Source organism: Pithys albifrons, chromosome 3 (genome assembly GCF_047495875.1).
Source record: "Pithys albifrons albifrons isolate INPA30051 chromosome 3, PitAlb_v1, whole genome shotgun sequence".
NCBI classification, from domain to species: Eukaryota; Metazoa; Chordata; class Aves; order Passeriformes; family Thamnophilidae; genus Pithys; species Pithys albifrons.
In genome coordinates, this window is record NC_092460.1 from 8,957,608 (window position 1) to 8,985,082 (window position 27,475).

A 27,475-nucleotide genomic window follows, 5' to 3' on the forward strand; every position below is an offset into this window, starting at 1 on the left:
CAGCCCTGCACAACTGACAAGCCCAATGCATTCTCTTTCCAGAGCCAGTTTCCATGAATCTTGCTAAGCCATGAAACTGCCAAACTGGCAAGTGATTGCAACTGTTCTGTGGCAGCTGCCCATGAAAACATGGGGTGAGGCAGGGAGTTAATTGAACAGGGATCATACAAATGCTCCCAGATGGTCACAACCTTCAGTGACTCCTGGATTGAAACAAAGATGGAAATGGAATTATTTATATTACAAAGGTTTGATTTCTGCCAATGCACAGGTGCTTACAGTAAATGTAAATACTCCATTCAGGTTTCATGTTGGGAATAGATTGCCTTTTATGATTGAAAATTAATACTTAGTATTAAAATGTAATGGGCTGCTGTTAAGATCTCTGAAATCAATCTTACATCTCTCTCCACTCTTATTTTGGTGATGAGAGTAAAAGTCTTTGAATCTAAGCCTTTAGTGGATATAATTAAATGTGAACCAACCTGCTGCATCAGTTCTTAGACTGTTCTGCTGATAACTTTGGCAGATTCCATCATTTCTCAGTCCTTCTGCAGAGACACTCTGCCCTTCCCCTCTGATGCTGCTGTGGGCTGTGGAGCCATGTCTCACATACTCTTTGCATGTTGCTGAGGCACCCTGCACTTCTGAATAGCAAAAATAAGGAAGACTGGACTTGAGGTGCTCCCAGGAGGGTCATCACACCTCTCTTTGTGCTGGTGTCAGCACTTCAGCGTGTCCCAGTGGAGTTGCAGGGGCATAGGACACCTTCCTTTGGCCTGTAGTGAGCTTGTTAAAGCACTGGTTTGATTTTATTACTGTAAATGCTAGATGTTATCATGTTCTGATAGTCATGTGGTTTAATAATTGATCTTCAGATACAGGCAATTGTCTTGGGAATAGAGATACTAAAATTGCCAGTTGGGTTCTGAATGTTTCTGTGAAGTATTTGAGTTTTCTTCTTTCACAAGAACTAAAGTGCCATCTGTGTGTCAGTGTATATATAAAGTCCCTTCCTGTTAAGTAAGTGGCTCTTAAAACCCAGGAGACAATATTTTTTTAATTGCTGCCTTGACTGGATGCTGACTGTCATTATTATTAATGTTGACTGGATCCATAGTGCTATTTGAAACATCAGAGAACAGGTTTTGTTGCTTAAACAAAGGCATTTCAGTTCTAATTTGCTAAAATGCTTTTTAATGTTAAACTTTATAAAGAAAATAATGATAAGACAATTAATCTACTGGTATATTTTCTGTGATAAGAATATCCATACCAGAACCAGCTAGAGTTGGAAACAAAGATAGCTGTGTTCTACATAAATGGGATGTGGGGAAGCCCTTTTGGTGGCTGCTCAGGCTGTAGGAATATTGTTGTAGTTTGGGATTATTATGTAAATTCTCTCCCCTGCCACTTAACTGCCCAGGCCAGCGGTTGACAAAAGAAGTAGTTAACTGTGATCGCTGGGGTGGGGGCAGGTTTGTCTCTTTTGGGTTTTTTTTGGATATTCTCCTCAGTCTTGGCTCGGCGGAACGGGGGAGTGGGGGCTCCAAGGAGGCAGGCTGCCCTGCTGGTTACTGCTGGGGTTTTCCCTGGCTGTCTTGCCGCTGCCTACTTCGGATTACTTTTTCCTGCCGTGCTGCTACCTGCCTTGGATTTGCTGCTGGTCGCTCGTACCTTTTCTGCTTCTTGGACGGGGAACACAAGGGAAAGAGACTGAGTCCATCTGAAAGCCCACTGCTCGTCTGTTTCGCTGGAGAGGGACTGAAACTCACTCTGCAGCCAGCGGGCTGTGACAAGGACACTTAAGTATAACCTTTTCTCCCGGAGGAAAACCTGCTGGGTTTTGTTGTTGTTTTTTTTTTTCCCTCTTATGGTGTTGGGGAAGTGGGTTGCACTAGTCTGTTTACATATATATATATATATATATAGCAGTTATCCTTCTTGTATTAAAATTCTTTTTCTTAAATTTGATAAAGAGTGGTGTGATTATTGAGGAGGAGGCCCCTCCCCTGCTTGTGGGTAAAACATTTTGGTTTTTCCCCTCAAACCGAGACATTTCTTGGCGCCCAACGTGTGGGGCTTGTAAACAAAGAAGGATAACTGCTATTTTGTGGCACCATGTGGGTCTTGAGCTTAGAGTTCATCAGGACCATCCTGTATAATATATTGGCTTTTTGTTGGTACAAATTCATGCCAAAAGGAGCGGCAGGTTTAAGTCTTATCAACAAATCAATGAGCAAAACTCAAATAGCCGCAATTATTATTGAGTTCTTACTCTGGATTTATGGTGCCATGAATTCGATGCCTTTGGATGTCATGTGGGTGGTGCTCTCCAGGCTGTTTTCCTGCCGCAACCTAAGCTGCTACCTCTGGGGATTCAGTGATAATAGTACGGACCCTTGGGAAGGAACAAAGGGGAATCTCTTCTCCCAACCCTTTGTCCATTCCCCATTCAAGTCTGCTACAACAGCTTTTGAGATGTTTAAATTCTCCCTGGATGCCAGAGATATCTTGCTCTTTATGGTTTTTCTGCAGGGTTGTATCCCTGCAGCTTACAGAATGTTTGAAGGTAGGGCCAGGGTTTTTCCAGAATGCATTCAGAAACCTAGCCCAGTGAAGGGGGAAAAGCGAGAGAATAAAACCCCTGATGCCACAGTGAAGGGAGAAAAGGATGAGGCTAAACCAGGAGGACAGGCCAAGCCTATGGAAGTTGCCCCTATTCAGAAAAGGAAATATAAGACCAAATTAGACCATCCAGCAGACGATGAGGGGGCTGCTGCACCTCCACAGCAAGCAGACCCAGAGCCTGAGATCATCACTGAGTCATTGTCATTTGATAATCTCCGTAGTTTGCGGAAAGACATTGCTCGACACCCGGGTGAGCCCATCCTGACTTGGTTGATCCGAGTTTGGGACCTTATGGGTGAAACCTTACAACTGGATGGTGCTGAAGCCAGGTTTTTGGGGGCTCTGGCCCAGGACGTGGCTATTGAACAGGTGTTCGTGAGGGAATCAAAGCCCCTTTCACTCTGGGCACGACTTCTAACGAGTGTAAGAGAGAAGTTTGTTTATAGAGAAATCCTGCAGGAACATCATATTAGGAAGACTTGGAAGACGATGGAAGAAGGAATTTTACGTCTGAGGGAGATGGCAATGATGGACGTGCTTTTTGGAAGAGGTGGGCAAGCCAATAATGACCCTGACAAGGTCAGATGCACACCACATATGTGGTGGGACCTTTCACGCTCGGGGCCAGCTGAATACACCGATTTCCTGGCATCCATGTATAGGGAAGAGAACCATGAAACAGTGGGCGCAGTAGCAAATAAGCTCCGGATATATGAAAGCATGACCCACAGCCCAATGCAGGCCCGTATTTCTGCTGTAGAGACATTGGTTGAGAGTCTCAAGACGCTGCCTGCAGAGGTAAAAGCGATCAGAGAGGAAATTAGGGAAAGTCTCCAAGTGGCACCAGTGCGAATGAGAACCTCTGAAGTCAGAGCCAGACGCCCCCCAGCCAGAGGAAGTGGACAGACCTCACGAACTGAGATGTGGTACTTCCTGGCCAAACATGGAGAAGACATGGGACGGTGGGATGGGAAACCCACCCGTGCCCTTGCAGCCCGAGTACAAGAACTGAAGGAGAATGGAAGAAGGTCAGTGAGAGTAAGTGCAGTCCCAGTTTCCCACGGGCAAGAATCTGACCCACAGGAGGGCACCTCCCAGGTGTACTCATCGAGAAAAGGTTCTGACCGCTATGACCAGGATCAGTGTTAGAGGGGCCCTGCCTCTAGCCAGGTAGAGGCACGGGACAACCGTGTCTATTGGACTGTGTGGATTCGATGGCCTGGTACATCAGACCCACAAAAGTATAAGGCTTTGGTTGATACTGGCGCTCAATGCACATTAATGCCATCAGGACATGTGGGCTCAGAAACTATTTCTATTTCTGGGGTGACAGGGGGATCTCAAGAGTTGACTGTGCTAGAAGCTGAAGTGAGCTTGACAGGGAGAGATTGGCAGAAACACCCCATTGTGACTGGTCCAGCCGCCCCATGTATCCTGGGCATTGACTACCTCAGGAATGGATATTTTAAGGACCCAAAGGGGCATAGATGGGCTTTTGGAATAGCCACTGTACAGACAGAAGGGATTGAACAATTGAACTCATTGCCAGGTCTCTCAGAAAGTCCTTCTGCTGTTGGACTGTTGAAAGTTGAGGAACAGCAAGTGCCAATTGCCACCACGACAGTGCACCGTCGGCAATACCGAACGAACCGTGATGCTGTGATCCCCATCCATAAGATGATCCGTGAACTGGAGAGCCAAGGGGTGGTCAGCAAAACCCACTCACCCTTCAACAGCCCCATCTGGCCTGTGCATAAGTCTGATGGAGAATGGAGATTGACTGTGGACTATCGTGGCTTGAATGAAGTTACCCCACCGCTGAGTGCCGCTGTGCCGGACATGCTGGAGCTCCAGTATGAACTGGAGTCCAGGGCAGCAAAGTGGTATGCCACTATTGACATTGCTAATGCGTTCTTCTCCATTCCTCTGGCACCAGAGTGCAGGCCACAGTTTGCTTTCACCTGGAGGGGCGTGCAGTACACCTGGAACCGACTACCCCAGGGGTGGAAACACAGTCCCACCATCTGTCATGGACTGATCCAGACTGCACTGGAGAAGGGTGAGGCTCCAGAACACCTGCAATACATTGATGACATCATTGTGTGGGGGGACACAGCAGAAGAGGTTTTTCAGAAAGGAGAGAAAATCATCCAGATCCTTTTGGGAGCTGGCTTTGCCATCAAACGGAGTAAGGTTAAGGGACCAGCCCAAGAGATCCAGTTCCTGGGAGTGAAGTGGCAGGATGGACGCCGTCAGATTCCAACAGAAGTCATCAATAAGATCACAGCAATGTCTCCACCTACCAGCAAAAAGGAAACACAAGCCTTCCTGGGTGCCATAGGGTTCTGGAGGATGCATATCCCAGCATACAGTCAGATCGTAAGCCCTCTCTACTTGGTAACCCGTAAGAAGAATGATTTCCACTGGGGCCCTGAGCAGCAACAAGCCTTTGACCAGATCAAGCATGAGATTGCTCAGGCTGTAGCCCTTGGACCAGTCAGGACAGGACCAGACATACAGAACATGCTCTACTCTGCCGCCGGGAATAATGGCCTGTCTTGGAGCCTTTGGCAGAAGGTGCCTGGTGAGACTCGAGGCCGACCACTTGGATTCTGGAGCCGAGGCTACAGAGGATCTGAAGCCAACTATACCCCCACAGAGAAAGAGATCCTAGCCGCCTATGAAGGAGTCCAAGCCGCCTCAGAGGTGATTGGCACAGAAGCACAGCTGTTTCTGGCACCTCGACTACCAGTGCTGAAGTGGATGTTGTCAGGACAGGCTGCCTCTACACATCACGCCACTGATGCTACCTGGAGCAAGTGGATTGCCCTGATTACGCAGCGCGCCCGTATAGGAAAATCAAATCGCCCTGGGATCCTGGAAATCATCACAAACTGGCCTGAAGGTGAAAATTTTGGTCTAGCAGATGAAGAGGAAGAGCAGGTGACACGTGCGGAAGAAGCTCCACCATACAATCAATTGCCAAAAGAGGAAATACGCTACGCCCTCTTCACCGATGGCTCCTGTCGCATTGTAGGGACTAATCGCAAATGGAAAGCAGCTGTATGGAGTCCCACACGACAAGTTGCAGAAGCTACTGAAGGAGAAGGTGGGTCGAGTCAGTTTGCAGAGCTTAAAGCCGTGCAGTTGGCCCTGGACATTGCTGAACGAGAGAAATGGCCAAAGCTTTACCTCTACACCGACTCATGGATGGTGGCCAATGCTCTCTGGGGATGGTTAGACCGATGGAAGAAAACCAATTGGAAACGCAGAGGGAAACCCATCTGGGCTGCCGATATATGGCAAGATATTGCCACCCGAGTAGAGAAGCTGATTGTGAGAGTCCGCCACGTAGACGCACACGTGCCCAAAAATCGGGCCAATGAGGAACATCTCAACAACCAACAGGCAGACCGAGCTGCGCAAGTGAAAGTATCACAGACAGATCTGGACTGGCAGCACAAGGGAGAGCTGTTCTTGGCTCGATGGGCCCATGATGCCTCGGGCCATCAGGGCAGAGATGCCACTTATAAATGGGCACGAGACCGAGGGGTGGATTTAACCATGGACATTATCTCTCAGGTTATCCACGACTGTGAGACATGTGCTGCCATTAAGCAGGCTAAGAGAGTGAAGCCCCTGTGGTATGGTGGACGCTGGGATAAGTATAAGTACGGGGAGGCCTGGCAGGTTGACTACATCACACTGCCACAGACCCGCCAAGGCAAGCGCTATGTGCTCACCATGGTGGAAGCAACCACAGGGTGGCTGGAGACACACCCAGTGCCTCACGCCACTGCTCGGAACACCATCCTAGGCCTGGAAAAACAAGTGCTGTGGCGACATGGCACCCCAGAACGAATTGAGTCAGATAATGGAACTCATTTCAAAAACAGCTTAGTTGCTACCTGGGCGAGAGAACATGGCATTGAGTGGGTGTATCATATCCCCTACCATGCACCAGCTGCCGGGAAAGTTGAGCGGTGTAATGGACTGTTGAAAACCACTTTAAAGGCGTTGGGTGGAGGGACTTTCAAACACTGGGATCAACACTTAGCAAAGGCTACATGGCTAGTCAACACTAGAGGCTCTGTCAATCGAGCCGGCCCTGCCCAATCAGAACCCCTTCACACTGTAGATGGAGACAAAGTCCCTGTAATACACCTGAGAGGTATGCTAGGGAAAACAGTCTGGATCAACCCTGCCTCAGGCAAAGGCAAACCCATTCGTGGGGTTGTCTTTGCTCAAGGATCTGGTTCCACCTGGTGGGTGATGCAGGAAGATGGAGAGACACGATGTGTACCTCAAGGGGAACTTATCTCTGGGTAAACGACTCATATTACTGTATTTGTAAACACTTAATTATTTGAAAGAAAATTTAAGTTTAATGTAGAGTATCGGCATGGAAGAGAATTTAGGGGTGGATAATGTTGTAGTTTGGGATTATTATGTAAATTCTCTCCCCTGCCACTTAACTGCCCAGGCCAGCGGTTGACAAAAGAAGTAGTTAACTGTGATCGCTGGGGTGGGGGCAGGTTTGTCTCTTTTGGGTTTTTTTTGGATATTCTCCTCAGTCTTGGCTCGGCGGAACGGGGGAGTGGGGGCTCCAAGGAGGCAGGCTGCCCTGCTGGTTACTGCTGGGGTTTTCCCTGGCTGTCTTGCCACTGCCTACTTCGGATTACTTTTTCCTGCCGTGCTGCTACCTGCCTTGGATTTGCTGCTGGTCGCTCGTACCTTTTCTGCTTCTTGGACGGGGAACACAAGGGAAAGAGACTGAGTCCATCTGAAAGCCCACTGCTCGTCTGTTTCGCTGGAGAGGGACTGAAACTCACTCTGCAGCCAGCGGGCTGTGACAAGGACACTTAAGTATAACCTTTTCTCCCGGAGGAAAACCTGCTGGGTTTTGTTGTTGTTTTTTTTTTTCCCTCTTATGGTGTTGGGGAAGTGGGTTGCACTAGTCTGTTTACATATATATATATATATATATAGCAGTTATCCTTCTTGTATTAAAATTCTTTTTCTTAAATTTGATAAAGAGTGGTGTGATTATTGAGGAGGAGGCCCCTCCCCTGCTTGTGGGTAAAACATTTTGGTTTTTCCCCTCAAACCGAGACAAATATGAATTGCTTTTGCTTTGCCCTTGTGTTCAGAAGGTTTTGTGCTTTTTCAAGGCGCTGTAAGATGATATGAAATGTTGCTGACTTTTTTTGGTATCTGCTCTTAAAACAGATATTGTGGAATAACATTTGTCTTCAAAGAGGTGCTTTGTAACTGAATCTTGACTGCAGGAATGAGACAATGGCAGCTGAAATAGGAAAAACACAGAAGTAGTTCATGGACTTCTGGCCTTAGAGAAACAGTCTCTCTGGGTACGTCTATATTGTAGTAACTTCTGTGGCTTGTTAGCTTTGGACTAGTGACAGAGACCTGCCATTGGCATGGCTCAGACAAGAGTGTCATAAATCCCAGGAGCAGAGGTGGGCAGCCCACACCAGACATCAGAGCACTGCAGCTGCCCCATGAGAGTGCCCAGCCCAGGCAGAGCTGAACAAGCTGCAATTCCTGCTAGTAATTCACAGCATCTCTCTTTACATTTGTACTTTCACAGCTCCTGAGCATGTGGCTTGTGTGGTTTTATCTGGCATCTGCTGTTTCTCATCCTGATCTCTGTTCCTGCATATAAATCATTTAGGGGGCAGGCAGAGGGAGTAGGCAACTCCTGCAGTGGTGTTGAATTACAGCTGCTTCTAAATTCAGAGCCAGTCCAACAGCTGGAATTTAAAAGCAAATCTAAAATCTTCATTTTTATCTACAGTTTGTCTTAGTTATTTTAAAATGAAAAAGAACAGCCACAGCTATTGAAAATTGGCTGTTTCACAAAGATACGGTTCTTTCCAGCAAAGCAGATAAAACTCCCTAAACCCACTGGAATACATTTTCCCCTCCTAAGCAGCATTGTTATGCTATTATTATCCTCCCTGTCTTTGCCATTTTGCCTAGTAAGGCATCTGCTGTTTCTATATGACCAAAAAATGAACGTCAGGTCTGTCATAATAGTCAAAACCTTACTTGGTATGTGCCTGTATATTAGAGTGAATAAAGATCCTTTGTAATAGCATTCTTTCTTTGAAATTTTGTTTCATTGGCCAAGGAGCTGGCAGTCATAAAGACTGAGGTGATAGTGAAGCTCTGCTAATACAGCTATTGATTTCAATGGGGCTGAGATTTCACTCCAAGAAAGAATTATTTGGCTATCACTCTCCAAATGGGATGAAGATGTGATATTCTCCTGCTACTAAGTATGAAATGTGTTCATTTTCAATAAATATAACTTGACTTGAGGTTTATATATCTGTATATTAATTATCTGAACATTTTCCACAGAAAATCCAAATCAGTGTGTTCTTTGATTTCATGATTTTCTGCAACCTCAGTTTTCAAGCTAGAACTGTTTTAGGGACTAGGGACTTTGTTGGTTGGTTTTCTTTGGTTTTTGTTTTGGGGTTTGGGGTTTTTTTTTGGTGCTTTGGATGTAGGCTTCTAGTGTTCTGGGAAATGCATGGCATTATTTCTGTTTCAGAGCAATCTGCTTGGTAAGTACGTGCTGTCTGGTTTGTGTCGAATTTCTGCTTCCTAGGGTTATCCCATTAGCTTAACTGTTATCCCATCAGAAGGAAAAGGACAGTTATTGTAAGAAGCTATGTGGATGTTTTATCTCTCTTTAGCAAAGAAGGAATATTGAGTGAGAAAGGGTGAAAATCCCTGAGAATACATAGCAGCCATTTCTGACTGTGCACTGTCCCCATGGGCAGAAGCCTTGATCCAATTCAAGTCCTTTTTAAATCTCTCCTCGAGGCCACATTTACTTTCCTAGAAAAATAAAATTAAAAATGCTAATTGTGTCACCAGCTGGACAATTTTCTAAGTGAAGATGGATGATTTCACAAGAGATATGGAAGTCACAGTTGTATGTGCTTATTTTTGTACCTGATGCCTTCTGTCTTGTCCTCTCCATTCCCTGATCTCCAACATTATCCCAGCCAACAAGAGTTTGACATTTATAAATTACTGTAAGGAGCAGCCTATTTTATTGTTTTCTTAAACTTTCTTTTTAATGTGCTCCATCATATTAAAAACAGTGGCAGGTTATACAAATTCCTTATAAAAGAAGAAATAAAATACATTCCTTTTCTATGGAGTAAAATTTTCCAAACCTGGTTACTATTTGTGTGTAATTTGCACTCACAGAGGGTATTTGTACATGAAAAGTCATCCTTTGCCCCCTTACAGATGCACTCAGCAGTGCCCAGCCAAGTTTTAACACAAATATGTTCTTTTTTAAAAGAATGGCAAATCTCCCACTTGCTCTCCCCAGGGCACAAGCTGGGCTTTGGTAAGGCTGAACCAAGTTTGTCTCTGGCTCTGAGGGCCACCTGACTGCCAGCAGGTCCTTGGGGTGAGAGCTTTGTTCTGGGCTCCAGGGTGGCTGTAAAGGTCTGCCTGCACACATCAACTTATGCTGGTTCAGTCTAAATTAGCACAGTTTTCAAATGAGCTGGCAGAGTATTTGATCAGAACAGCTGTGATTTTTCTTTTTTTCTATTTTTCTGACACATATACAGACGTTTCTCTTTACTCCGGAACTTTGTCTTGGTTTGCACATTCTCAGGAGGAAAGCAAACCCAGAAACTTCCAGAGCAAGGATGTGTTGAACCAGAAAAAACAGGACCTGCAGCTTTGAGAAACTGAATCTCTCTCTTGATAGGAGCTGAAGCCCTGGGGCATACATATATATAGCCAAACCCACAATAAATATCAAGGCACAAAATGTGTTATCAGAAAAGGAACTAGAAAAGGAACTGAGAATTCATTCTTGGAATAAAGATCTGCAAATCAATAAAAAGAGGGGAAAGACAGATTTAATAAGAAAACATTGTGTTTCAACACCACCACCACCTACCCCACCTGATGACCAAGACCAGGGTTTCACAATAAAAAACACTACAGAGACAAGTTGAGCTGTAACTTGCTCACACTACTGGTATTTTTCAAACTGTTTAAATACTATGAATATGAAATTATCGTAATGAAAGAAAATTTTATTGGAGCAAGGCAGTAGGTAGCACAGTGGCAAGACCAATGTTCTGTTTCTCTTACAGATAGGTACCTTCAGTTTGCATTCAGTGGGACTGCCTGTTGTGAAAATCATGGCACATCTGCTGTCATGATTTCCAATGCTATTATTTATAATTTGCATGCAGTTGAAGATTTGACAGATGCTTTACAAATGAGAGTGTTGAGATGGTTGCAGCCACGTGTAGCTTATCACACAGAAAGCAAAAGGAGGTGGAGAAGCCAGAGCAAGCAAGTTCAGTGACAGCATTTCCCTGCTGGTCTTAGTCCCAAACTGCTGGGGCTGCTGGTTGAAACAGAAAAGGGTCTAACTAGATGCCTTTAAGTACAGAAGCTTTGCTCAGGAAGAGGGGAAAAGCATATGGAAAAATAGGGAGTATGTCTATATATATGTATTTTTTAAAAAGTTAGGCATAAGTGGGAGAAAGTGGAGACCTTCATGAGTACGGAGCTGAATTATATGGGCTCAGGAGGACGGGGGTGTGAGAGGAAATGTGTGAGGGGAGGGAGGTGGTATTTGAGGAAACAGTGACCCATCACACTGAGCAAATGCAAGTATGCAAATACAATGGAGGCAAGGCAAGCATGTGTGTGAGAATCAGCCTGCGTGTTGGGGAGCTCAGAGATCAAAACATGCAGAGTTTCTTACTGACTGTCTGAAATTAGGCTCATTTGTGAAATGGAGATAAAAGAACTGGGGCCACTAGAGGCAAATCCAAGACATCTTGCTGTTAGTTGTCGCAGGAGGAGAATTGCAAAAGTCTATAACCTGGTCTCCTGCCTCTGTAGAATTTCTTTTCAGGTAATAAAGTGTCAGCCTGGGGGTTGGGATCAGGAATGCGCTGGAGGAGCTCACTTTCAGGCCAGGTTCCTGAACAGAGTCAGTCGGGTTATCTAATGGGTGATGAGCTTGCAAATTGTAAATGCACTTGTAAGTGTCCTGGCTGTGTCAGTGGGAGAAGTGGACGAGTGACCTTGGCATCCACCCCCTGTGGCTGTCTTTTAGAATCTTTAACAAAACAAAACAAAAATCTGGGTTTGCACACTATTTTACATGTAAGTTTTGAAAAATCAGATATGCCAAACCATTAAACCAATTATGAAGAACTCCTGTGCTGGAATCTCTTATCAGGTTATTCTTTACTGACTGCCTCCTATGTGACGTGCATTTGTGTGCAGCCTGGGCACCTCCTGGGTGTGCCAAGTTCTGCACAGCCTATTTGTGTAACACTGACTTTACAATGGAAACCAGGGTTCTGCCTTATTTAAGCACTTTTGTCTATCAGTAGAGTACTATCAAAATCTAATATAACCTGATTCAGGATTTCTTCTGGTCATTGTAACCCAAGATTAAAGCTAATTACTTGATAGTATCAGTCAGTCAATCAAACAAGCCTTGTAAAAATCAATATAGCTCGTAACATTATAATATCCTTTGTCCAGGCTCTTTAGACATCATCTGCCACCTTAATTGGTACTGATGTTGAGCCACACAATGGTTCAAATCTGGGCTGATTTGTTTTAGCAGTGACACTTTACCTACCTAATACAGGATCATTAACATCATTTTTCCAGTTACTGACCTTGGAGCGGCTGTTCCTCATTTGCTTATAAAAATTGTCATTGCCCTTTACTTGTTTTTATTCTTCTACTTCTTTCTGGATTACTCCTGACAAGAAAAGTCCAGTGCTAAGTCTTAACCAATTGGTGAATTTATTTTTCTAGCTGATCTGAATTATTTTGCAGCAATGAAGTTCTTATGATAACTAAGCAAAATTAAATCTCTTGAGTATATGACCTTCAAACTGATGACACTACACATCATGAGGCTTATGGATCAGCAGCAAGTGCCTGGAAGGAGACTACTGCTTAACTTATTCACATGTTGGTCCCTATAATGCATATTGATACAGAATCTGACAGTAGTTGTATGGCCACTTAAAGGAGTGGAGGAGAAATAGTTTAAAAAGATTCTCATGAAGCCCTTTGGATTAACCAGTTTCCTGTCACCCAGTGTGCCAGTGACTGCTCAGACCGTAGCAACAGCATCCTCCAAACTTTGCCGTGCCTGAGAAATTTATCAACTCTGTCACATTTAAGAATTTTCTCTTCCTGCGATATGAACATTACTCTAGGGATTTACAAACTTAGCAAAAGCTTTGCAAATAAATGGAATAAATTCCCTAGGCCAAATCCAAGTCTTGCTGAAGTCAAAGGAAATTGTGACAATGATTTTTAGAGACCAAAATATAAAATATAAAATGTATGTTTAGCATATAGCTGTATATACACTGGAAACTGATGGTTACTGGAAGAGGATAAATGAGATTCCCAAGCGAAATGAACATAAATGTAATTTATGTTGCTGCATGAAGATTCCATGATATCTGCCATGTAGTGATAAGGGTGAGCACCAATCAAAATATGTACTGTAGGATGTGACCTGAAATAAGATACTTCATGGTCAGTGAAAACTCTCTGCTAGTTGTCACTTTATACAAGATGCCGTGTTGGTGAACAAAAAGTTGTTAATTAAATATATTGTTATTAAATATATTAGCTGAACATATTTGGTTAAGTTCTGCTAAATGATCCTCCAGATAGAACCATCCATTATTACTGATACCTTCTGGCAGACTTTTAGTGGTATTTTAGGTTTTGATGGCTTCATTTTCTAAATAAGTAAGTGTATGCCATATTAAAATGATAACTATTAAAGTGTCTTACAGAATCTGCTGAGGGTTGAAGTGCTCTGGTTGTTGCTGGTAGGCATGGGGTTTGCACAAGCCTGCCACTGAAACTCTGATAATGGCCATACTGCAAACATGACCCTCGGATCAGTTCAGGTCAGAAGGGAATACTGCTTTGTCAGCTGGGCTTCCAGCACCTTGTTCCACACCCTCAGGCAGAAGAACTCTCAGCATACTCCCATAAAATTATGTTGATTCTTCTTCAAAATTTTTAAATGCCTCATTTTTCATGGTATGTACACCAGAAATGTACTAGTTAAAGGTTATTGACAGAGGTTGTTAAGAACTAGAGACTGCTGTAGAGATGCTGAAGGTTTTAGACTGTATTTGTATTAGGGTTCCTTGTCTTCTGCTGAATGAAAAGTTTTCAAGCAAGGTGGCTTTATATTGTGTTTGAACTGCTCTTATTGTTGGGTTTGTGGTGCATGGCTCTGTTCCCAGGCACTGAGCTGGTGCAAATGATGGCAGTGATGATAATCTTGGGTCTGTCACTGTGGTGCCTCACCTCCCTCAGCCTTTGCACAGGATGGGGTAGGAAACCTGCTGACCCTTGTGAAGATTATTAGCTGTGAGTCCTGCAGGAATGTGCTGAGCTCTTCAGTGCTGCTCTCTGTGAATGCTGTCAGGTTGCATTAGGACCTCCCTTTCCCTCCTCAGCCAGAGAGTCACACTGAGAGCGTTTTGATGCTTCTAATGAAAGGATTAAAATGCAGTGGTGGCAGGATGGCCATCCTCAGTCCTTCACACTTACTTGGTGGAAGAAGACAAGGGAGTTTGTTTAGATATGCACAGCACAGTCCCAGGATTTAATCAGGACGCATAACGGAAAAATTTTGTTAGATCTAAATCTGAAGGAATCTTACTTCATCAGGGTCTATTAATTAGGTGCAATTTACAGGCTTTAAAAGAAAAGTAAATATAGCTGGTATTAGTTTAGCATTTAGCTGTCTTAGGTAAAGAAAAACAACCTCAAAATAACCTTCCTTTAAGTCTCCCCAGGCTTGTCTACCACATTTCATTCTCATATTTACACAGGATGAAAAAAAAATAAAAGAAGCCTATTGCAGTGATTCAAAACCCTTTCATCTGAGCATCTCTCAGCATGTTATTCACCATATCACAACAGAAATGATCACACCCCTCAGATTTAATTGGCAAATCCCATTGTTATGAGGCCTCAACATATACTAAAAGTGTCTCTATTTTGCAGTGAGCGTGCAATGTGCTATTCTCTGTTGAACACAATGAATATTTATATTCTTCTCTGGGAGATGCAGAATTATTTTGTGGTAGCTGCCTCCTTCAGGACTCTTTAATTTTGTTTCCCATTTCAAGCCTTAATATTTTCAGTGACTGTGAAAGTGTCTCACCTGTTCCTTCTGTCACTGTCAGGTCTTGGTTCCAAGACTGATGCTTATGGTATCTTTCTCGAAAAAACCACTTTTCCTTTGATATTGTTGTTTAGCATAATGAGGAACTGGAAGATGAGTGGTGAAAACAATAAAAGCCATCTTAAAAAAAGTTTTGTTCTCTGCAAAGAATATTGCCTCCTCCTCCTCCTTCCCCCCATGGTCCTATAGTGATTTTCACAGCTGCTCCCTATCACAAGGATAATTTAGAATCTTGCCATCAGTGTGCAATTTGTGAAGGCACTTTGGTAGAGTAGGTGCAAAGAGGATACACGTTTTACCTCAAACTAATCTCTAAAGCTTTTATTTCCTTTGATAATTGGGAAAACAATGTGCCATGTACATGCTAACACCCAGAAAATATTCGCAACTGTCAATTACAGCTTTAAAGACCCTCTGTATTGTGGTTAGGGATATATGATTAAGAATATCTCGGAAGTCATGTTAAATACTGTCCAAGTGCTAGAAAAATCCCAAAGCAACCTGTTACAGACAATTCCAATTTTATTTAAATTCCTAGTTTCACATAGATATCATTGTCCTTTCTAAGGGATACAAGGTTTTAGTATTGATTTTACGGGTGGAGTTGTCAAGAGTATCTCTAACGCTTGAATTGATTTAATGTCAAAGTCCAAATACCACATTACTCCTCTGGAAATCTAATTAATTGCAATATATGCCATTTTAACATATTTGTAGTGGATGCTGCTCACCAACACCTGTAACAATAGTTTAGCTGCATTTCCCAGGCAATAGAAATGAGGTTCTCTTGCTAAAGAGTACTTTCTTTTTTGCCTCAGGAGTTGGAGTGAATAGGAGTTTTATTCTTGTGACTACCTCTGGATGGAACTACATCTGGATTCTACATATTCAAAGTGCCTCTCTTCATATGAATTGCCCAGCACATCTTGCTAGGCTGTTTACAATATATTATCTGTATGTAGTAAACATGCTCTCCAAATAACTAGAATGAAAGCAGGAAGATAATAATTTGTGAATGTTTTTGATAAAGTCAGTTCTGGAGGAAAACTGTCAAAATGAAGAAAAATGAGAATAAAGATAGTTGGCAGGTGTCAGTGTCTCTGCATTGCTCTTGTGGAATCTTGTGATACAGGGACTGAAACCTTGTTTGAGTATATGTCAAACTTGACACTGTACATTATTGCATAAACCTAACATAGGCCATTGTTTTTTGAAACCTAATAGAGAAAAAAAAGCAGTAAGACTTTTTTTATGTCAGAATCTTTGTTTCATAGTGAAACCTGAAATTAGTGCCGCAGTAGAAATTTTTAGCTTAATAATTTTTGTGATGGCAGTTGCCTGTGGACATTTGATATGTAATAATAACCTGGTTGGAAACTTCTGAGTTCTCTGTTCCTGGAACTCTTTTGCATTGTAGACTGTGTCACAGTACTTTCCAAAGTAGCAAAGTTGGTCTTTCAGATTATCTATTTTTAAGACTTCTTTTCTGCCACAAAGTTAATTGTGACTAGATTTTTAATTACACGGAAAAATATGATTTGAAGTATGAGGCAGAATGTATCAATGTTAAAAAATAATAAAACATTTAGAAGATTTAGACATGTTTTTTTCAGGCAGTTCCATCTAAATGGCAATCCCACAGGCAATTATTGGTATTGTCTGTGTAGTTCTCATGGGACGCTTTGAAAATGTACACCTCTGGCATAATAATGCAGATACAATAGCATGCTGTCACCATCAATAATATTTATTTCTCCTTCAGATTTGATCATACCTACTGACAATTTAATGATTTTTCTTGGAGACTCCAGACTGGTGGAAACTATGTATGTATTGTTTTGTTACCTCATTTAGAAGATGGCTGCAAACATCAGTATTCATTACTCTGAGTGCAGCAGACACCCCACATTAGCTTTGGTTGGAAAAAGTAGTTTCCTTCTTCTGCCCAACATAAATTACAATGATTGGAGGGGGTGGCCAAGAGAAAAAACTACTTCATTACAATGTGGTTATTTTGAGATGTGCTTGGATGTGGCAGGACTCTGAAATGTATTGCTCTGTTTCCACAGCTCTCAGTGGTAACTGGTGCTGATTCCCAAAGTGTCCTGCTGATAGTGGAGCTCTGCTGGTGACAATGGAGCTGTACTGGTGGCAGTGGAGCTGTACTGGTGGCAGTGGAGCTGTGCTGGTGACAATGGAGCTGTACTGGTGGCAGTGGAGCTGTGCTGGTGACAATGGAGCTGTACTGGTGGCAGTGGAGCTGTACTGGTGGCAGTGGAGCTGTGCTGGTGACAATGGAGCTGTACTGGTGGCAGTGGAGCTGCGTTGGTGACAATGAAGCTGTACTGGTAGCAGTGGAGCTGTGTTGGTGACATTGGAGCTGTACTGGTGGCAGTGGAGCTGTTCTGCCAACAAGCCAGTTGTGGCTACAACAGATGCTTTTACTTTTTGGCCAATGGGAACTTTGTGAACCGACTTTTCTCTTTCTAGTAACAAATAATAAAGTAAAAACAGCTGAAGCAGCTCTTTTCTGTTCGCGAATTACAAGTGACTTTATATTATTATGACCGCATGTGCCACATCCTTTTGTTTCTTTGTGGTTTTAATCTCTCTTTTTCCAAATAACATCATCAGACCCATCAAAAGCTTTTTATTTTCTCCATATTGAAACAAGGTGGCTTTAAAATAGTGCATATGGAATTTCAAATGAAATGTAGATCTCATTTCCATATCACTGTTTTCTTTACTCTTCTTTTTTTTTCTTCAGAAAACAGTCAAGGAGTCATTATATTTTCCAGCAAGCTGTCTTGTACACCCTGAAGGGAATATTATAAGATTAAATGCAGAGTAGCATTCCTCCAGCAAGGTGAATGTTTCTCATTACAGAGATCCCTAGTTGATCTCCTAAATATAATTCCCTGTAATAATGTGAAACTTCTGAATTATTTATTTTTTCATATTAGATCAGGAGTATAATTTCTGAAAATAAATTTATTGTCATGAGCAAATCAGCTTATGAAGGTTATCTATAACCATGGAATGAAAGAGAACAGATGCCATGTTTTGCAAGACTATCTATTGTAGCTGCTTTTTGGCTTTTAGGAGGAAGCTCTAAATGTGGATTTAAAAATTGATGAACTGTGATTCTGTTAATGTGTGGGCTCAGAGTCATAACACTTTGTGTCTTTACTATTATATTTATTTGAATAAAAAACATTTCTGAGTGGAGATTTGTGCTTGTCTGTGACCCCCTCTCCCTGCGCATGCTGCAGGGATAGCCTGGGCACTCTGAAATGTAAATGGCAGTGCAGGCAGTTAACTCTTAGCATGGCCTTCCAGTGCACACCCCACAGATGGCTCAGCGATGCCAGCAGTGCTGTACAAACCAGTGAGGTGCCTGTGAACTTTTAATCAAGTCTTCAGCAATGACAACAGTCTTTACTGCACACACCCCCAGCTCCTCCAGAAGCAGAATAGAGCGGGTCAATGTGTTCCAAGCTTCCAGCTTCACCAGATGTTCCCTTGCCTGGCCCCCTCTGCCAGGTCCTTGAAGTGGTCTTTCTCTGATGGCTGTTCCTCATGTCAGTTCCTGTCCAGTGCTGGATCTTTTCCAGGTACAGGGGGAATAACAGGGGGAAATGCTGCTGAGTGTCAAGGGCATGTCCACAAAGGGTACTTGCCTTGGTAAGGATGGAGGTTCCCATTGAGCTGGTTACACCAGCCAAGGGGCTTGGGGAAAATCGAGCATTGAAGGGAATACCTTTATGATGGGTGAAAATTTCTCTTCTGTTTTCCAGTTTGTTCACCCTCTGTGTGTTAGTGTACCTTTTCAGTGCCCCCTGCTTAAAGAATGGGCAAACTGATTCCTTTTTACTGGGAGACAGACTAGGACAGAAGTTCTGAGTTCTCTTGGCAGAAATAGAGCCCTGTCTCTGTACAGGTTTCAGTCCTGGCAGCTCACATTGCTTTACATCTGCTCAGAGCATCCCTGGCAAGGGGTTAACAGTTGCTTGTTAACAAATCACAAGTACAACTGTGTTTCAGCTCATTAGTAAAATAAACAACAGTGTGCAAAATCAAACTGATTTTTGGTCTGACAGACAGTGCTGAGAAGCCTATAAAAAGTCTTCCACAGAATTACTCCTTCTACAAAGCCTCCACTGTTTTGCAGATCAGGCATTTACTGTTCTATATCTCATCAGACACTTATGAAAGTGTTGCCCATGTTAGACTGAAGGACTCAGCAGGTGAAGTGTCTGTCTCCTGTCTGGGACAGAGGTTTAAGTCACAGTTGAAGTTTCAATTAACAGGACCCCATGGTTCCCTGCTGGGACTCTAATGGATAATGGTTCACATTAAAAAGAACTAAACATAATTTAGCACATTTTGGTGCAGATGGCTGTCGATGTTGAAGAGATGGCCACCTGGTGACTGTATTATTTTTCACCCCTGAAGAATGGTTGCTGAGGTCAAGTTTTCAATCATTGGCAGGGACGTGGAGAGGCACTTGTGCTGTGACTCTGTGTGCCACCTGGCCTCTCTAATTAAGGACTACCATTTTCTGCTTTGATAGCCCCTCTGCCTCCATGTACACAAAATTCAGTATGATTACAAGCATCCCAAACTAATGAATGCTTCATGGATCTGAGAAGGAGAACATGGTGATTTTTAGCTTTGTTCACTCTGGTTTGTAATTAAAAATATAGAAGTGAAGAGAAAATGTTTTGTTCTGCTCCTGCCTTGAAGTATCCTTCTGGGAATTGATATAAAGTTGAAATCATGCCTGAATCATTGCAGCTGAGCTGGAGCAGGCAACTGCAGACCTCCTGTGTGCAGCAGTTTCCTTAGCTGACTTTTAAGTTGCAAAAAATTCTTCCAGGCCATTTGTGCAAGAATTTTGTTACAAAATGTTTTAATTATGAACAATTAAGTAGTTAGCTAAGAGTCAAAATTGCATTTCTTCTATTCTTGTGCATCTATTTTCTCACTCTGGTAAAGCTTTGACTACAAATTCCAGCAGAGGAGTTTACATAATGCATGTGAAAGACCTTTCTTTTTAATATTAAAATACAAAATTATATTTTAAGCACCAAGCTGGGAAATGATTCATTATTTGGATATTCAGAGAAACAAAGATGCACTGGCTCAGATGTATTTTGATCCCTTTTGTGAGATTCATTAAACGGAGTCCCTGACTTCTAGAATCCATATCTGTGTTCTCTGTCTTAGGGGGATTAAACTCAGTTATAGATTATATTTCATTCAACCATAGTGGATTAGTTGCAGTTTCTACCTTTTAATTAAACAGCTGCTGTAACTAAACACAAATTTGAATTATTTAAAAGTCCACAGTATTTTAGTCAACTCACAGTGCTTGGAATTTTTAATTATACGAAGCTATACATTTTTTATGATGAAGGCTTTAGTCAGATCAATCAACAGCCACTAATAACTTATCCTTTCTAGAAGGCTACAGCATTTTTCCAGAGCATGAAAGTATTTAAAGTAGATTAAAAAATAAGGCTATCTAAGAAAATGCCTATGTCACCTAAACACACTGTTTGGCTTTTGATGAAATGTCTATGGTGTTTTTGTTGTTTTTAAAACTATTCTATTGCCCTAGTGTGTTGTCCAATTTACAATGTCTGTCTTATTATATACAAGTGTAAACACCACAGAAATGTTTAAAAGGTGGTAATTGTGCTAGATTAATGAGCATCGTGCTCAGATCAAAGCATCATGATACTGGGAAATTAAGTGTCAAAATGAATATACATTTAGGAGTTTTGCTTAGTATGAATAGCTGCAGTGAATGCACAGACTATTTCTTTATGGCATACTTAAAGCAAATCAATCAGTCCAGTATCTGTTATCAACAAGAATTAATTTGTCCAACTGTAATAATTCTTTGAATATAGTTAAGGTTTATATCTAGTTTATTGCTTGCTTTTTCTGTTATTTCAATAAGGGTAAATAATTCAGAGTAGCTATGAACCTCTGTATTCAACAGATTTTTGGAACAATTATAGAAAAACTTTCTTGTTTTGCCTTCCATTGCAGAAGCTTGTGCTACAGATACATCTGTCTTTAATTTGGTAAGACACTTACTGATGTCACAGATGTTCATGGCTGAGTTTCTTGGGCTAAAAATATACAGTATTAACAGGAATCCACCAGTTAAAAGGTTGGTGTAGAAATTCCTGTGTCCGTGCACATATGTTAGCATTCCCTGTCTGTGATCCTTACAAACGATGGCCAGCACAGGAGATGGAAAGGGCTGTGTGCTACAGAAGGATGGTTGATTCTCATCAAAACCTGGTCTGTACCTTTGAGAGGGAAAGGGAAGAACTGGCCATAACCAGAAAAGTCCCTGACCTTTGTGATGAGGAGTCTGATCCTACTTTGACAAGGCACGAACAAGTCCCTGCAGTGACCAAAACCCTTATTAATGTCACTGGATGGGCAAATATTTATCCAAGGTCTGCAGCTTGAGCTGCAGAGCCACTATAAATTATTGTTGCTGAGAAGGACTTTTGTTGCAATGCAAAGTGAGAAGATAATGAAAATAGGCAACATTTGACTGTTATGTTTTTAATATACTTCTTATTGTTTAATGAGCAATTTTTGCCCCTTTACTTGTTCTGATTACCTAGTTAATGCAATCAGAGCTGTGTTCTAGTGAGATACGAAGCAATTACTAAAATGTTTACCATTATTACTTTAATATAATTTAATTTAAAATTTTAAAAAAATCTTTCAGCAACCTGGCAGACAGCTTTCATTTTTTCTCTAGCATTAAAAAGAAATCAAAGTAGCAGACATGATTGATATTATGAAGTACATTCTTACAATTTATTTTTTAATTCATAAAGCTCTCAGAAGAGCTTAAAGTAGCCATGAAAAATCCTTCTGTTTTCTTTACTGGCTTGTTTCTTTTTTTGAAATGTGCCATCTTGCACCAAAAAGGTCAATAGTTTGTTCTTTCTTAAGAAAAAAATATTTTATATTACTACTTATTAAGTTTCATTTCAGCCAGATTTCAGTCAAATTCCCATTTTTCTGTAAGGTGGACTTCATGAAAAAATTATTGTAAACCCTGATGAACCCTTACCTTCAGTGTTCTGAACTGAGAAGCTCTGGAAGTGGGTGCCTTATGGAGGTCTTGGAGGGTCCAGCCTGCGGTCTGTGTCACCATGGAAATATTCTCTCACAAATAGAATGTGTCCTGTTTCCTTAACAGAGAATTCTGAACCCCCGTGTTTTCCATCACTTCAAAGTGTTAGTGACACACCTTTGCTCCCCCTGCCCCGTCCCCAATTCTGACCCAGTTTAACTTTCTTTAATTTGCTGAACTTGAATGTTCTCTGAGGCTCTAGTAAAGTTTAATTGCTTCATCAGTCAGGGATTCTGTTGTATTTAGTTTTCCTTGCTCATGTAGTAGAAGTTGTAAGAAGCAAATTAAAGGGTGCTTCAGGACAAAAAGAAATAGGAAAACTCCTTTAGGCTTCTGCCAGAGGGCAATGACTTCGTGCAGCAGAAAAGGAAAAGGGATTGCTCCAGGATCAGTTATCTGGAGTTTTGACTATTTAATGTGCTACATCCTAAAACAAGTTAAATACTCATATGTCCAGATTTGAAACCATATGAAGTTTTTTGTCTATAAAGTATTTTTTAGAAGAAAACTTCTTATTCAATCTTCTTAAATGTTCCAAATATTTTGTCATGTTAATTTGTTGATCAGAAAGTAAATGCAGGGCTTTATTGAATCAATACAGAAAAATATTTGATTAAAATTAGTTTAAATAAAAAATTAGTGGTCTGTCAAGAACAGTAAAAAAAATCCATAAAAATTTGGAATATTGAAATAAAAGTTATCATAATTTTGACTTCGTGGTTGTCATGAGAGAACCTGATGTTTGAGACTTGAGCCCTTTATAGAATTTCCTGACAGTTCCTTGTTAACTCATCACTGTAGGCAAATGAAACTCAGGATCCTGAGTCTCAGTTCAGAGGTATCAATTCACGTTGGCCTTTGGGGTGAGTCTGCACACCTGGAAGTTTCTAACTTCAAAGCTCAGGAACCTCAATATGTGGGTGGCCTATTACAGAGAGGTGAAGTTCAGTGCTTGGATTTTAGTTTTTTCCTCATGTTGTAAAATTAACACAACTGGGAATTCAGGGAGTAGAATAGTCACTTAACTCCCTTTTTATCTACCAGAAGGGTTTCCACTTTCCATAGAACTAAAGGGAAGGAATTGGCTTTCCACTTGAAACACGTGTCTTCCTCTGACACTTAGAAAGATTAATATTGAAGAATAACAGTACATAGAATTAAAAAGAAAAGAAAGAGCTGCATTGTTGAGGATAACTATGAATTCAACCAGCCTGTCTGTGTCTTCTTGAAAGTGCATTATCCTGTGAGCCTCTGACATAAAGGCTGCACAGAGCAGGTGCATCAACTATGACCAAGCAAAATAATTTCTGTGGACTTTTGCTTGCAAGATTTCTGTTAATTGACCCTAATACCATGTATGTGCACTTATGTGAACAGCCATTTGCAGCAGACAGACCAGCAGTTTAAGTCCTCAGGAGGTCACAGGCTGCTGTCTCATCCTGTTTTGTTCAGGGACATGCTGCACTGAGGTTCCTGTGTCCTTGGGGAGGATTTTCCTGTCCTGTAGCCTAATCCTTGTGCATTTTAATTGTCCAAACTCTGAGTGTTCCAACTGCAAAAACGTGAACATTGCCATGGTTTCTGTGGAAGGCAGAATAATCCTCAAGTTGTGATACCTGTAGCTTGGGCAGTGTGGCAACGTTTTGGTCTCAGACTTTTTCAGCTGGGTCTGATCAGGTCCTGATTACAGTTATTGGCTGCAGTTTGGGGCTGAACTCAGCTGATTTCGCTCCATTGTGGTTTCACTGGTGCCAGTGAAGCTGAGTGTGTGTGGGAAGGGCTGCATGAAGGTGAAGCAGGTGCATCTCTCATCCTGTAGCTTGGTGGCTCCATCAGAGACAGCACCTTGTCAAGTGGACATTTGAAGTTTGTTTATTCAGTTTTTTCCTGAGAATGTGTGCCTCAGTTACCTCATTGGAATCCAACTTGGGAATCTGCTGTTGTGTAATAAAAAGGCTGTTTGAGGCAGCAGTGCCGTTCAGAGTTTGGGGTCTGTGTATGATCCTGGTGTGTGTTATGGATGAGCAGGTTATTTAGGCTTTACCTGAGTGTAATGTTTTCTCCCTTGATACAAAAAAAGCAGCATGAGTGTTTGTGTCTGCACTTTTGGATAAAAATCCCCATAGAGTACAACCAATGCACATTTTATGGATTATTATTTGTGTTTTTCTTTAAAACCAAAGTGCTGAGGCTCCTCAGGGCTGTAAGACTGCAGTGACTGATGCTCAAGCTGGCTGTTCAGTAGCTGTTCAGTGAGGGTTAACCCAGTGCATTACCACAACAAGCATATTCTGAAAAGGAATGCAAGAAAGAAAAACAAGAAAGAAAGATGACTAAATATTGTTGGCACTTGAATAAAATAAAAAAACATAGAGTAATAATTTCCTCAGTCCCTGCAGTCATTCCTGAATTTTTAATATTCCTCTGTTTATTGTACCTTTACGTTGCAGTCATGTTGTTTACCAAGTAATTTCAGGCCATTGTGGCTGGAGAATGATGGCTTCCCAGAGTCACATTTTCTAGATGTCAATATGTGGTAGAAGCTTCTGGCTGGGTTCTGTTCCTATTTGATTCATTTGATTGTAGGCTGTCAAGTTTGGGGGATTTTTAAATAATTTTTTCAATTGTGAGGTTACAAATGAGTCATTCTGAAATGTTTCCCTTTCGGTGTTTTTAATGTTTGGGAAAAGTAAATCTAGAAAGGGCTTTATGTTTTTCCCTCACTTTTTTATTGTCAGGTCTTAGAAGTGAAAGCCCTTTTACAATTACTTTCAAGGTATTATTAAGGCCCTGTAAATTTATTTATTAGAAAAATTTAGAAATCATATGAAGTGCAAGTTGAACAGACATTTCAAATGCAATATCATATTATTACATTAGGGTTTTACTCCCTTATTTTGGCAGTGGGACCCAGAGAAGCTCATTTAGCCTCTCTTCTGCCTCAAGGAGATGAGATGACCTGGTGCAGCAGTCACAGGTCTGTCTCTGTTCTGAAGGACCAGCAGAACAGGGCAAGTAGACACTGTCCCCACAGGACTTCCCAGTTCCCAGCATGAGGATTTCTTTGGGCCAGTTGCTGAGTTATTTATATTGTTGAAGGAGGGAGCAGTAAGGGCCATGCACCATATCTCTGGAAAAAAGGAAGAATTACACATTGCAGCGTTCACAGTGGCAGGAGATGCACAACCAAAGTCACTGACTGTACTTTTAATTTGACTCCATTGTTGTGATGGGAGATACGAAGTTTCTGGTTGTCTCCGTATTAAACACTGTTTTTCCTTCGTTGCTTTTGACACCCTCCTGTATTGCAGAAGTACAATGTGTGGGGGGTGTATTTTGTGCTTCTGCTGCTGTGCCTTTTGCAAAGAGGAATCCGAGCACCATGGAGAGGAATGGTTAAATGATGTAATCTCCCTGTGGCAAACTGCATCCTGCTAGTTGTGTACCAGGTCCTGTGTTCCTTGCTCAATTTTCACAGTCTTTACAAAAGCAATTTTCCTTTGACCTATATAGGTGTTTGCTTGAGTGAAAAAGGAGTTCAGATGCCAGATTCAGCTCACTTGAGGCTGAGATGACAAATAGACTGAGAATTCTGTTACATTTGGAGTTACCATGTGGGAAAGGAAGAGTCTAGTTTGGCTTACATGTTTAATTTGTATGCACTCACATCTAATCTTTAGAGAAATAGATACATGTTAACTGTAAGGATCCCCTTCCCAGAGTATACATAGGATTGTGAAAATTACTCTAATCCAGTGAGTTTTCTATTGAATCCATGTATTGGGATAATCTTCTAGAATGTTTTTGACCAGCTATGGTAAGAACCTCCAGACTCTTGTCTTTGAGCTGAGCATCCTTTTATAATGGTGCCAATAGAGGGCTGATCTAAGATCATAGTTGATTCCTGGATTTTCAGACTAGAAAGGACCTTTAAGATAAGATGGTCTGCTCCTTCATGTAACACAGGCAGTGGATGGATCACAGAATATCCTGAGTTGGAAAAGACCCACAAGGGATCATCAAGTCCAATTTTTACTACCCATGGTAGCCCCTTCAGACAGAAATTTCTTGATCTGAGCTTGTTTTCTCAGCCAGAGCATGGTACAAGTATCTCTTTAAAGAAGGCTTTGGGCAATTTGTATTTAAACTTTTGTGAAAGAAATTATGCATGCAAGTAGAAATCTATACGCTATGCCTATGTAATTGGAACAGTAACATAAAATTATGTTAAAAGAGGAAATTCATTATCAGGCAATGTAATCAGGTACTGCAAGCTCCTGGTCATTAGTTTTAACATTTAAGAAGGAGAAATCATAATTCAGGAAGTTGCACAGAAAGAGCAATCTCAAAAAGAGCTTAAATGTACTTGCAACTAATCTAGCACAAAGAATTAAATATTTCTCAAAAGATAATGTATATAAAGAAGTGAGTGCTGCAAAAGACTGGTGGACAACAACCAGGCATAAAAGTCCATCATGAATCCTCCTGATAGCAGAGAATCATCCCCCAAAGAACCTGAAAGGTCAGGGATAAAAATCTTCAAAATCAATTTTTTAAGGAGCATGGAATAACTGAAAGAAAATCAAAGTGTACTTAATATGCTGAGGTTGCTTAACACCAGATACGGCTGTTGCTCCTGAATATAAAGTATGCTGAAGTCTGACAGAGGAATATTCCTGTAAACCTGCAAATACATTTTTAATAATCAAGACATGGTGTTACACATTTACTGTATGAACAAACAGCTGCCACATAATGTCCCCAGTACTGCTGAAGGCAGCCTATGAATTCTTCTTCATCTTTCTGATTAAACTGAAGCCAGACATAGTCATTATAACTGTCTGCAAATGAAAGCTTTTAAATATACCTGCTCTTTCTCTGGCTCAAATCTTCTCTGGCTTATTTTAATCTTTATCCATATCTTGGTTAGACAGCATAAGGATTTTTTTTAGTGATATCTCACAAGTACTGGGGAACCTTTCAGCTTAAGGAGGAAGAACTGACCTAGTTTATAGGATGTTATTTATCTCTAAGGGCTTTCTCCTTATTTGCTATCTACCATATAATGAAGAATTTTGTCATAGATGCTCCACTTTGATCAGAAGTCACAAAAGGAGCATAAAAATCACTATCTTTCAGGGAGATATTGGTACTTTTGTTCTTGTGAATAATGCAGGTGGTTAAAAGTACAATAAAAAATACTGGGTACAGCAAGAAACTTTATGTGGAGTGTGGGAAGAATCATCTGAAAGGGAGAAATGAAAGGAAGAATCATCTTTCTGTTAGCATCTCTAGGCATTTTTTAAGCCTCAGCTCATCAATTCAAGCTGCTTGAATATAGGTAATTTCCAGTTAAAAGAGGGCCAGTCATTAAAAAAGTATTAAGCATAAACAAT

The 27,475-nt window shown here is 41.4% G+C and overlaps 1 protein-coding gene across 3 annotated transcripts in view; it reads left to right on the forward strand.

Moving 5' to 3' along the window:
- The window catches only part of FHIT (fragile histidine triad diadenosine triphosphatase), a 549,696-nt gene that overhangs the window by 252,174 nt on the left and 270,047 nt on the right, over nucleotides 1-27,475 (forward strand). The window lies entirely within an intron of this gene.